At 45.4% G+C, this 13,388-nt stretch overlaps 1 long non-coding RNA gene across 1 annotated transcript; it reads left to right on the forward strand.

Moving 5' to 3' along the window:
* Positions 1-6,512: 6,512 nt before the first annotated feature.
* Positions 6,513-11,869, forward strand: LOC120096361 (uncharacterized). The gene is made up of 2 exons (XR_015635822.1): positions 6,513-9,120; positions 10,487-11,869. It is a non-coding gene; the product is annotated as an uncharacterized LOC120096361 (long non-coding RNA).
* The last annotated feature ends 1,519 nt before the right edge of the window (positions 11,870-13,388 follow it).

The following is a 13,388-nucleotide window of genomic DNA, read 5'->3' on the forward strand; positions in this document are numbered from 1 at the left end:
ACATAAGACGTTATTGACTAAAACTTACTAATGAATAGAAATTCCAAAGCATCTGTCTGCTGGAATTGTACATCTAGAAATCCAGGGACAAAGGGGTGACTAGTGGTGGTCTCCTAGGGGGTTTTAGTCAGGATTTCTAGGAACACATACTGTTCTGGATTTTGTAGTAAGGAAACTAAGGGGCACTGTTTCATTTAATGCTGGACACTTACAGTGTTATGTATTTGCAGCAGGAGATTTCCTGTCCAAGTGACAGTGCTGCCTCTGGTTAGCACTGTCCCATTCCTCCACTCAGACAGGTCCTGAAGTCCCCCAGGCTAATGAAATAGCAACTCAGTTTCTTCTACTCCCGTATGCTGGTTTGACTTGTAGTTCTAAACCTGATGAGAAGAAACTCTTCATTCTATAGGGAAAGAACCAGTCAAGTCTGTTATTGATTGCAAGACCTGGGTGTTTTTTTCTTCTTACCCTCTGGGGGCCACAACTTATAGCACACAAGGCTTAAAGTAGCAAGGGGAATAATAAAAATTACCGAATTTGGAGAGGCCAGTGGCTTGAGGAAACTGATGAGTGAGCTAGAAAAGCTGGAAGCTCAGGAGATTTCAAGTGGTTTTTATCAAGTCAGGGTCAGTCAAATTCAGGCTTTGCAAGCACGAGCTTCGGTGTTCACATGGAGTTGCAGTTTCCCAGTTCAGGTGATCCATCTTCATGTATTAAAGACAGATGCAGGGAAACCCCAAAACTCTTGTTTTCCATTTTGATAAAGAATGGAAAAAGTTTCCAGAATAAAGAAGAAAAGTAGCCTGCTTCAGAGGTTAACTGTTTGGGATCTTGTACCTCTTAAGATTGGTCAATGTGATTAAAATAGACTGCATGCATGTTCAGAAAAGAACAAGATAACCTGTGTCTACCTGCTTTGATACAGCACCATAATCTGACCCTTCATGGACTGGCTGCATGAAGAAACATACATAAGTATCCATAGACCTATAGTATGATAATTTCCACAGTGAACTCAGTAGTGAGGACAGAAGTTGCCTTGCTGTATAATACTGCAGAGGAATATTTAGAAGAAACATAGTAACATAATAATTTCTAAACTTCGGTATTGTAAACTTCGGTATATGGGATAGCCTTAGGAAGAATCTCTAGGGCCTGAGAGGATGTCTTAGTCAGTAAAACACATGAGGATCTGAGTTTGGATCTCTAGCACTCACAGAAAAGCTGGGTGCAATGGCAAGATCCTGTTATCCCAGCTTTGGTGGCTTCAGGAGATGGGCAGATTCCTAGAGCTCACTATTCAGTCAGTCTAGGCTAATAGATGATGAGCTTCTAGTTCTGTGAGATAGCCTGACTTAAAAATAAGGTGAAGAGGGATCAAGGAAGACACCTATTATCATACTCTAGCCTTTGTATGCATGAGCATGTGCACCTATACACACAACTGAAGGCAAACACATACATAAACTACAGACCATTACCACCACCACCACCACCACCACCACCACCACCACCACTACCACCACCATCACCACCACCATCATCATCTTTATAGACTAGAAAACCAGGTCAAATATTAAGGTGATACTCAGCACCTATGAATGTTAATTTACTGCACCAAAGCTCAAAATCACAAAAACACAGATAGGGAAGATCTTATTTTGCAACTGTTAATTTTGAAAACTGAAGAGCTCTTCACTGGGCTGTAAGCAGGGAATGAAACAATAGTATGTGGTTTCCACAAAAGTTAATGTAATATAAGATGTCTCCAGAGAAGTGTATTAGACTGCTGAGGTACCCAGGAAACATTTTATGAGGACTGATGGAAAGACTGACTAAAAGACCTTCTAATGCCTGGACTGAAAAGTAAACAACTAAAAGTTTCCTTATGATGAAGAGGAAGAGAGTTTACCTAACAAGGCCTTAAGGTAGTAGAAATAAAGACTATTTGGAAGAGGTTAAAAGGAGAAATATTTTAGCTGTGTAAAAAGGCAGAAATTGCCTGTTTACTGTATCATTCCACACCGAAGCTGGGAGTCGAGACCAATTCTAATGCCTATAAGTAGAGGAATGAGAAAACAATATTCCATCTGATATAGTGGAATAAAGTAGCATACAGAGGAGGCAGACCCCGACATGCACTACAGAGATTCTTGGACACTATACTAAATAAGATAATCTGGCCATGGAAAGATAAGCATTCTTTAACCCATAGATATGGAGTGCTGCAACTGTCAGACTCACAGATAGAAAGTACCTGGTACTTGGAAGAAGAAAGCATGGGGAGCTATTGTTGAATGGGACATTTGGGTTGGAACGTGGAAAATGTAATGGAGAAGGATGGTAGTAGTGTACAATACCATAGATGTACCTAATGGCACTGATCCCTATACTTAACAATGTCTAAAATGGAAACATATAAATCACATATATTCTACCAGTTTAAAAAAACAAAAACACATCAAGAACTTCATTGCCTATAGAAGAAACCTTAAAAAACATAACACTAGAAAAAGATGGGATATCCTGACAGGCATTGAGTATCTGGTGCTGCAGGCCTTTTAGATAGGTGGTAAATGGTTTCTTGTGGTGCTTGAAAGGAAATCTCATGATGAGAATGGCTTTCAGAGCATCAACTCTGCATGAAAACAGAAACTTGTTCTGTGCCACAGGTTGAACAGGCCCATGCCTTCTTGATATTGGCATATACAAAAGCAGATTTGTATGTAATATGCCATGCACACAGAAGCTTATGCTTTCTAATCAACACATAATCCAGTGTGCTTTACCCTTTTAGCCTTTCCAGGCTCTGTGAGAAAACATTGCAGTCCCCCCTTGACCTCGACTACTGCCACTAGCCATACCTGTGACTTTATTTTTTAAAATCCTATTTTTAATGATAGTTCTTAAAAGCTTAACCTCCCTTTTAGCTCACCACCCACCAGAGGTAGTGGGACAAAAAGGATACAAGGGAAGTGGACCTGTTTAGAAATTTTTTTTTTGGCTCTCTTGCTCATGCTTTCTTGCTCTTCCTCTCTTCCCCTTTGTCCCTTCTCTCTCCATTCTCCTCCCTCCTTTCCTTCACATGTTCATGGCCAGCCTTTACGTGCCTCTCCTCTTCTACTCTTCTCTTATTAAACCTTTCCATGTGGAAAAAAAAAAGAGGAAATTTTTTTGGAGCAATTCCCATCTGTGTTGTCTGGAAATTGGCAGTTCGGTTCACAGTAGGTTCAATTCACTCCCATACACTTCACGGATATACCAGCAGTCTAGTGCTGTAGTATCAGGATATCAAAAACAAATCAGCAGTGGTGGCACTACCAGAAGAGTTATCCAGGCCTCAGCCCTGGCTTGAGTCAGCAGGAAGGACCAGTAGGGACACCAGGACAAGTTCTTGGTTGTGCCTCTCTCGGCAAATCGAAGATCAGTGAAGATATGAGACCCACAAGCGTTGCACAGCTGACTGATTCCATAAGCAAGCTGTGCTCAGCCTCCACCACTGTCCATAGAGTTCCATCTATATCCCTCCAAATACCACGTGTCCTCCACGGATCTTGCCTCACCAAGTGCATCTGTCTCAGCTGACATCCCTCTGCCAATCAACCCAAGTCTACAGCAGCAGCAAGAAGCCGCAGCACACCACCAGACGTCTTTTGGTTTCTTTCTATGGAGTCTCAACAAATACAGCTCAACGACGCAATGAGGACCAATACATGCATGTCGTTAGCAAAGAACCCTTCACCACATGTCCTTTCACGTGCTTGCTTTAGCAGAACAGCCTTCCACCTGTGTCTGCTTCAGTGAAATGTTCCTTCACGAGACTGCCTCAGTCTTTCACCTGTTTCCACCTCAGGAAAGCACTTCTTCACGTGTTTGCCCCAGGAAAACACCACCCAACACGACCGACTTTCCAAAGATCCCTTAGGTTAGTTTCCACTTCACATACCCATCACATTTTCATGTTTCTATCCTCCTCCCAAGAACAGCCACTCTTCAGACTTTTGTGAGGGCCCATCGTTTACTTTTTAAAAGTGTCCCTACAGCCTATTATGCAGCCGTAGATTATACCAACTACTTTCCCCATTTTCTACACCATGCATATCATACTTGGAGCTTTCATTTGCTGCTGTTGCCTTTAACTCCGTGTGTTTTTAAACCCACCCTTGTAGATTCATGCACGCAGCTGCAATTAATGCCTTTCCCAAAGATCAGAATGTTCCCCTGTAAGCATATGTCACTCGTTGTCCATCATTCCTCCCGTTGATGGACATCTGGGCCGTTTCCAGATTTTAGTTTTTGTAGCTGTTGCTGGCTGGTAGGAATGTTTGAGTGTTTGATTTCTGATGCTCATGCACAAAACTGTCTCTAGGGAATGCACCGGGATTGGAAGTCCTGGGTTGCAGGGTATATATATTTCCCAAGTTTTGAGGTAGTGGCAGTGATTCTGTCAGTTTCCACCACAGAGCAGTGTGGAGTTCTCATTGCTTTCCAGGCCCACACTGCATTCTTTATGGAGGAATTAGGGATGGGAAGGAGGTTGGTTACCCAGCTCAGGCATCCCTTCCTAAAGTAGGGAAGTGTCCTTAAATAGCACTAAGGAAAGAAAATACATCTTGGATCAATGTATGTGCCATCTCTGAGTTAAGTGGCTTCCGATTGTATTCTAAGTACATTTAATGGGGACCGACATTCAGGTTGGGAAGATGACAAGTTCTGGAGATAGATAGTAGTGCCAAGACTCTTTCAGCGTACACAGTCATGCCCCTCTTCATCCCTCAGCCCCCAGGGTCACAATACCTGCTCGCTAGGCACCGGCTGTGCTCGAAGTCCAGCAGGTTTGAAGGGAACTCTACCATTTCAAAGAAAAACACATTAGCAGCAAGATGCTGTCAGCCGGTTGAGCTGCCTGGTATGAGGCTGACCCAAAAGTGAAGATGAGCATCTCCTAAGAGAGTGTTACTGCCTGCTCAGCATCGTGTAGAGGATGCTAGGGCTGACCCCTTGGAAGTCAGTGCCAGTGTGGCGCTTAGACCTCTTCCTGGTCTAAAGGCTTTAATGAATTGCTTTTTCAGTTGCCTCACCTGTAAAAATGGGCAGCTATTGGGTCTGCTCTGTGAACGCTGTACACACAACCATATTGACAGAGAAAGCTAAGAGTCAATGAGTTCTGGGGTGAGAGTTTGTTAGGCACATGTAAAAGCAAGCCATAGTGTATAAGCGTTAGCTGACAGAAGTGGGGCTGAAGTGAAAGCATCCTGGACTCAATGGTGTGGGAGTCTCAAATGCCAAGAAAGAAATAGTGTACGTTACTGAACAACAAAGTAGAAAGGGGCGGGTCATAGTCTACAATTTGAATGTGCTGGAGTCAAAGTTAGAACTGTACACACGTAGTTTAGAGCATTGGTAAGAGGGGAAAAGGTGCCAGGGTGAGGATGAGTTGGAGCCCTGAGGCCCCACTGGCTAAGATTTGGGTCAGAAGGAAGGAAGAGTGAACAGCATGGGCTGTACCTGTTGTGAACAGAGAATGTTGGATGGTAACGGGGAACAGAGGGTGTAGCGATTACTAGTCATGGGCCTGAGGACCACACCAGAACAGTAGCCTGGTTTTATTACGTGTCATAAGAGAGATTACTATCTATCATTTCAAAGTGAGATTTTGTAAGACTGTCTAGGGGTCTGTGCTCAGGGAGGGTGAAGATGGAACAACCTGGGGTTCACTTCATACCACACCCCATCCTGCCTCTCGTCCCTTGTGGGCATCTCACCTCAGCTTAAAGGGATCAGGATTGTGGTAAGGCTCCTGGGATCTTGTCAGCATCCCTGTGATTCTGAGGGGTAAGAGACAGTCTCCCTTTGGAAGACTGCGGGGAAAGTGGTAGGGCAGCCAATAAGTCTTGAGATCCAGGTTCAGATGAAAAGGTGAAGAATCCAAGGTTATGAAGGAATTTGATGAGGAGGAAGTTCTTGAGGCTCGACGTAAGAGTTCTGGCAGGACCTGGCCTGGGAGCAGAGGCTCAGAACAGGAAGTATAACAAGAAATCACCAGGGAAAATAATTGTGAGAGGTGAAGCATAACTAAGATGAAGGTACTCTCAGCACACACAAGCCTTGGGCTCTAATCTCAGAGCTACATTAACCTATCATGTGGAAAACATCTGAAATCCCAGAACTTGGGTGGTGAAGGCAGGAGGATCAGGGGTTTTCAAGGTCATTCTTAACTATGTGTATTTTGGGTCAGTTTGGAGTTCAGGGCACCTTGTTTAAACAAGGCAAGCGCAGAAGCTCAGCTCATCACATTCTGGTGGCTGAGTGGAGTCACTAATTCGGGATAGGACATGCAAGACATGTTGGTAGGGACCCTGCTAGAACACTGTGGGAGGACCCAGCTGTCACGGTTACACAGAGTCACAGGGAACAGAGCCAGACAGAACTCTACATCTCTCTCTGCAACGTGCCCAAACCACAGACTCTCAGCAGCAGGAAGCCCACGTGCATGGTAAACTGAGACCCATCCCCCATCCCTCTAGTAAACCTCCTTAACGGCCATAGGGGTCTGCGACAACCAGGGAGAGAGATGCCTGCCAAACTTGCCTGGGATTCTCTCCCTGCTGGGTTCCTGCCCCATCAGATAGCTGAGGCTATCTCACTCATTTCTGCGAACATGGTGCTAAGTGGACTTCAAAGAGGCATCTGCGGGTAAATTTTGCTCCCGATCCTGTGAAAGCAGCTTGGGCACAGAGCTTACTGTAGAGTACAGGCTGCTGTGTGTTAAATTAGACGTGCCTCCAGTCAAGACGTGGCTCTTCCACCTTATCCACGGATACAGCATCTTTCGGTCAAACCGTGAAACCACTAAAACGGAGTCTTGCTGTCATTCTTATTTTGGAGATCCTCGCTCTGAGACTGGGAGGACAGGCATTGGAAGCGACTGCAGGCATTAGCCCCTGACTGTGGTTATTGGGGGATGTAGGCAAACTTGAGAATCAATATGGAAAGACGGACATCGTGCCATTAGCTCCTTCTACAGCTTTATAAACCATCTCAAATTCAGAAGGATTTGCGACCCCAATATGGCTTCCAATTCAGATTCCCAGCTATAGGATGAAATGCCCACAAGGACAGAGAGCCGGAATCGAGTCGTGGTGTGGAGAGAGCCCTGGGCTGCTCCAGCTTCATCCTTTTTTTCGTCTGGATTTGGTGTGAACTTCCTTTGCCATTTTTCTATTCTCTCCTTGTCAAAAGACAACAGTGAGAGGAAGCAGAAAACTCAATTTCTGACCTTGTCTCTCTTCAGTCTAAACAAGAAAATGTCTTATTAAAAAAAAGAGAGAGAGAGGGAGATGATATTTAATTTTATTGGGGAGAAGGATCGTTGCAGGAGAGTGCTCGCGGCTAAATGAGGCCATCAAGAGACCAGAGCATGCACAAATATGAAGTAATATCTCTCTACTCTGAGAGAAGCTGACACCCAATTTCCTAAGCTTCAGGCAGGCAGCTCCAAGGCTGGAGGTATCACAGCCTCCTTCTCCGAACCATTTCTAAGGCTTCAACTCTGCTGCGAAAGCTAAAAATGCAAATGAAATGGGGCCATTTACAGAAAAACTATCCCCGCTAACTGTGCTTCAGGAAAGAAAAAAAAATCTACAGCTCCGAGGGCAATCTTAGTCAATGGGACTCACAGGCGAGACGGCGCTTTAGTCTGACAGATAATGTGCGCAGCACTTCTCCCTCGTGAGCTTAGAAGTATTTAAAGAAAAAGGAAAATCACCCTGTTAGATTCATTACTCTTCTGAAAAAAACTATCTCGTTTTGCCTTCACTTCTGATCTGACGAAGCGTTCTTCTAAATGGGTGTTGCTGACAATGTGCAAAGGTGCCTGGGTGCTTGGGGAGAGAATGAAACTCTGCCTGTTCTTCTAGGAAAAGCCTTGCTTCTGTGGTCCTAGGTCCTAGGAGTCGGATGCAATTAGTTTTTGGGAAAGTGAGGTCAAGCGGGTATGTCCTGAAGGAGACCACCTGACCCGCATGGCTTTCCCTAGAGCCTGTGGGCTCCCAGACTCCACCAGTCCATCGTTTCCTTGTGGGTTTCCTTGGGCAGCCTCCTTCTCCTGTTCTCTAGACCAGCTTTCTCAGCCTTTTCTCTCCTCCCCTTGCATGCCTGGCTCTCACTAGTAAGCATTTGCAGTAGTTTCCTTCTTTGCAGAGGACATAGAAGCCAAGAGTGGGATACCCTCTCCCCTTAACTCATGGCTATAAAACTTAACAAATGGTCTCTGTGTCTCCATGCGTCTTCTTCCCTTTCACTCATCTTACCCAAGTGCCAGCTCTGCCCTGTTCATCCATTCCTCCACTTGTCCTCTGGAGTTTCCCTTCGCAGTTCCTTTAGAAGCTTGCTTGATCGATTCCTGTCCCCCACTTCCCTCCCTATTGCTGTCTCTTACCCAGCCTCCTCTTCTCAATTATCTCTCTCTTTTTTTATGAGCTTCATTTTTTCTCTCTCAGATTCTTCCTGACAGAACTTGGCTGTGCTATAGCTTCTGTCTTCTCTCTGAAGCCTCTCTGGTTCTTAGCTCCCCTCAGCTGCACATCTACACCAGTTTCCCAGTTTCCATTCTTTCTCTGCTTAAATGACCCTCAGCCCGCCACCAGTGAGGTTCCTGCTCTAAGGACATATTGTAAGCCATACTGAAAATTCTTTTTCCTTGGGTTTTCATAGCCATAGGCCGTGTCTTCATCCCTCTTGAGGCTCCTGGGCAGCACCTCTGACTCTGCTCACTCCTGGATTCTGGATGGGCTCTGTCTGTCTGGTCTTACCTGGGCTTCTTCTCAGGTCATCCCCAGAGTCCTATGACTTACTTGTCTGCAAAGGCCCACAAGGATCATGTGGGCAGGTAGTAGAGTCCATCATGGGGAGCAGTTGAAAACAAAGTTGGCCAGCCATAGTAGTGAAGAAGACTGAAACTGAGAAGTTAGCAAGACCTTGTCTCGGAGAGGTTGACAGTAGGCCAACAGTACTGAGTCTAGACTGTCGGGATCAGCAAGAGCGAGTCCAGAGCTTTCCCCCTGCTATAAAATGAAAGATGGCTGCCCCCAACCCCACAACTGGATTCTACATCTATAGGTACATAGCTATGGATCAAAAAATATTCATAAAATCATCTAAACTGTACATGTATGTGCTTTGACAGGCTTTCTTAGAGAACACAGCATAGCATTTGTATTATAGTGTAATTTATGGACAGGAGGCTTGAACAGGTGATAGACAACACTGTGCCATTTTAGATAAAGGATTCAAATGTCAACAGACTTTTGTTATCCATGAGTAGGGAGAGCCCGTAACTGATCCCCTACTGATGCCAACTGGATTTGAATACCTTTGCCCTGGGTTTTAGAGATAGAGCTGCTAAACCAGCCTTTGGAATAACCCCGAGTGTGAGAGCATCTTTGCCATTCAGGGTCAGCCTTGGGACAGGCACCTGATAATGGGGTGATTCCTGAGGAACTAGAGATAATTCCACCATGCTGAGGTGAGAGACCAGTACCAAGTCACCTGATATGGTTCAGCTTTCAGCAGGAAAGAGGGGGGCAGCTGGCTTAGTTTGAACATCCAGCCTACATAACCAAACCCCAGGGGAGGCTCTTGAACAATAATACAGCAGCATTGTTGGCACCGAATTCATTAATGTGCTGGGAAGGGGTGGTACTTCCTCAGAAGATGGCACAGAAGCGGCAGTTCTCTCAAACCCTGCCCTGTGTGTCTTCTAATTGTCCTGGCCCTCACTTGAGTCCTTTCGGATTAAACTGTAATTTTCAGTATAGCAGTTCTTCAGTTCTGCGAACCACTCCAGTGAATTACTGAGCCTAGAGGGACCAAGGGACCCTGGGCTTGTGGTTGTCTTGTCATAGATTGTACCCTTCACCTTTGCCTTCATTAGCTCTAGGAAGCTAATCCCAGGGACACAAAGAACAGAGAGGACCAAGAAGAGTGGGGCTTCGGATAGAGTACGCTTCATTTAGAAATAGTGTCTCTAGACTTGAGGTAGAATGACAGCCAGGAGATTAAAACAGACACAGAGTATTCACTTTTAACTCTGTTTACTCCTCTGGTGACAATTTTTGTGCTTTTGAGTTCCTGAACCTGTCCCTCACAAATTGTATATTTGTGTACATTCCTTGAATATTGTATATGTTCAGACCAAAAAATATGACTTTTTATGTTGTCCCCTAGAAAAGGCAGTACACAGCTCTTGGGGATAATAATGACACCATTTACTCTGTGCTCTCTCATAGTTAAAATTGTGTCAGCCATTCTGACCCCGACAGGATTTATGGTGGCTTAGATCACAGCTGGAGAAATGAGTTTTGGGCAGCATACAGGAGGGAAAAGGTCTTGGGCTCAGAGCATATTATTTTATCGAAATGGGGAGAAAATTCACTTGAACACCCCCTCCCCCCGCATACACACATACTTCTCTTTCTTCTTTTAGCTATAGGATCCGATGGTGCCTATGCTGTTGTTCCTGGCTGCATCACGACATCGCCAGGCTCTCCAGAAGCAGTGCTGCGTGATTCTATTCCTAACAAGAACGCACACTCTCACAGTGAACTGCTGACCTACTGTGTGACAGTTCCCCATCACTGACACCAGCTCCCCGTAAACCCATTATTCCTCTGCCAGGTGGGGACAGGCAGGCAAGGGGAACTTACACAGGTGGATGCTGACCACCAAGGTGGGCTGACAGCTGCTCTCAGTGCTGCAGCCTCACCCCGATGCCTGCAGGGGTAGGCGCCGACTAGAGCTGGAGAGAAACAACACGTGATGACCTAGTCTCATCCCTCCGAGAGCCCACAGTTAATGGATCAGCTGACCGTTACTCTTTGATCAGGGACTGATTTGAAGCTAGCATTGGTGATGTGAAAGCTGCCTAAATTTGAAGAATCCATCACAGACCACAGAACACTCCTGGGCGAGATGCTTCCCTAGTCTTCTCGAGACTTCTGGGCCTTTGTATGAGTGCTTCATACAATGTTTGTACATAGTGGATGTAAAATGACTATTTCCAGGATAACAGCAAAGGGTCATCGCCTAAATGCCTATATTCTTCATATTTGAATTCAAGCCAGGCTTTTCCTCTGTCTGGGCACAATAGGCTCCAACACCAAGACTCAGAGAAATAAGTCTCCAGGACATTTGCTTTGGAATTATCTGGTTCTCCAAAACTATGACTTATTTTACGTCTTTTTTTTTTCAGAATATCTGAAATATTGTAGCCTTCGGTATTGGTTTATTTAACTAGGAATACATTGTTTTTAACTTCCCATGAGGCAGCCATCAAGAAGGTGAGGCTTCGGTGAAAACAAAGCACAGTGCAATCAGACTACACATTTGCTATGTAAGAATTTGAAGACTACCATGGTTTCTGATGACTTTGTTTGGCCCCAGGCTCTGAAAAAGCCCCAGACGCTTCTGTTCTGAGGTGTTGGCCTTTTTATAGCAAGGGAGTGAGGCAGAGTGGGGAGGAGGGTATGAGGTGGAGACAGTGCAGGGTCCAGCACTTGACTCTTCCCATCCTGGCTCCTCAGATTGTATCTGCACTCAGAAATGCCTTGAAAGCATTCTGAAGTCTCAGTCATGCTGATTGCAGTATGACTCAAAACTCTGAAGGTAGGATGCACACATGTGGGGTGTGCAGCTCACAGAACAGAGCCCAGGCACCAGTGTTTCATATAGACCACACCTGTTTGTCCACAGATGCAGATTCATGGCTGTGGATGCATTTGCCCTCCACAGGAGCATTATGAGGGTGGTCACGGACACTGCCATTTACAGAACCAGAAACATTAAATGGCTGCATCCAGCCTTAAACATCTGGCTACCTTGTCATCCTAGCGTCCTGTTCTCCAAGCCAGGGCTCTTTCCACATATTTGCAGATTACCCATTCAGGTTGGGGCAGCAGAATACATACTGGCCCATGGATGCACGTGGAGGCCCTAAAAACAAGGAGCTAGGGTTTCAGGACCCTCCAGATAGGCTGCGAAGATAGAGAAAGCCTGTCAATGCTGCCAGTGGACATAGACATGGGCCTACGGCTTGCTGAGCGCCATGTTAATTCCATTCCACCCTGGGAGATTCAGCAGAGAAGCCCAAGGCTCTTCTATCCACTTGGAGTTTGGGGAAAACTCAGAGCAAACGGGCGCATAAAACAAACTTCCCTAGACTTGTCAGACAGGCGCCATAAAAGGTTAAGAACTTATGTGTCACATAGAGGGAAGCCATGCAGTGGGGATCATCCGGCAGTGGGCTTGTTTACAGCATTTTCTTATTTACTGCGGCTGTGCTCCCTATTCGTCAGGCTGCAATGGTAGTAGCTTTTATGAGTAAGCAAATTTTTAATGAACTTGTTTCAGATGTGTGCTCCATTCTTGGAACGCTCTGTTCTCTGAGGCAGCTCTGTAATTATTGCCTTGAGTAGGATAGCCAGACTCTATCTGGTGTTTATGTAAGCAATTTCCTTTTTTCAGCTTTAAATAAGTGAGGTGAGGGGGTGAAAAAAAAACCTCTACTGGTTACTGGTAGTTTTTGTTCAGCTTGTCATATGCTACTAGAAGCTATGCATTCATTCTCTGTGTGTGCGTGTGTACACACACACACATTCAAAGGGGCATGTACATGTGCTTGTAAACCCATGTGGAGGCCAGAGGATGAGTTTAGGTTTTCTTTTATAGTTGCTGTCAATCTCTCTCTCTCTCTCTCTCTCTCTCTCTCTCTCTCTCTCTTTCTCTCTTTCTCTCTCTCCCTCCCTCCCTTCTTTCCTTCCTGTCTTTCTTTCTTTCTTTTTTGGGGATGGTGGGGTCGGGGGACAGACTGGCCTGTAGCTTGTCAAGCAGGCTAGGCTGACTGGTTATCCAGTCTCAGGGTTCTGCTTGGCTCCATCTCCCTCCCCCAAGTACAAACTGTGGTTTCCAGCACATACCTCCACACTGACCTTTGTTTCATTTTTACATGGGATCTTAAGATTAAACTCAGTTCTTCATGCTTGCAGGGCAAACGCACTTTTTTTTTGGCTGGGCTATGTCACCAGCCCTTGTATCTTCTAATGTTTTCCTAATAGCCCCCATTTTACAGGTGAAGAGACTCCTGAGAGAAGTTAGCAGGCAGAAAGTGGTGGGGATGTGATCACACGCCCCTTGGACGCCTGGGTTCTGACTCTTCTGCATGGAGCAGACTGGGAGGCCCGTTCAGGTTATATAGTCCTAAGGAGAGCTGTTGTTGGGAGGGTGGTGCAGTCATTCCTGTTGGTGAGCTCTTTGCCAAGGGTTGCTTCATGTGAGGGGCAGAGTCTTTAATGCCTTTGGCACGAGGTAATTAGAACCAATTTTCTGGTCTT

The sequence above is a fragment of the Rattus norvegicus genome, chromosome 13 (genome assembly GCF_021556685.1).
Source record: "Rattus norvegicus strain SHRSP/BbbUtx chromosome 13, alternate assembly SHRSP_T2T, whole genome shotgun sequence".
Classification (NCBI taxonomy): Eukaryota; Metazoa; Chordata; class Mammalia; order Rodentia; family Muridae; genus Rattus; species Rattus norvegicus.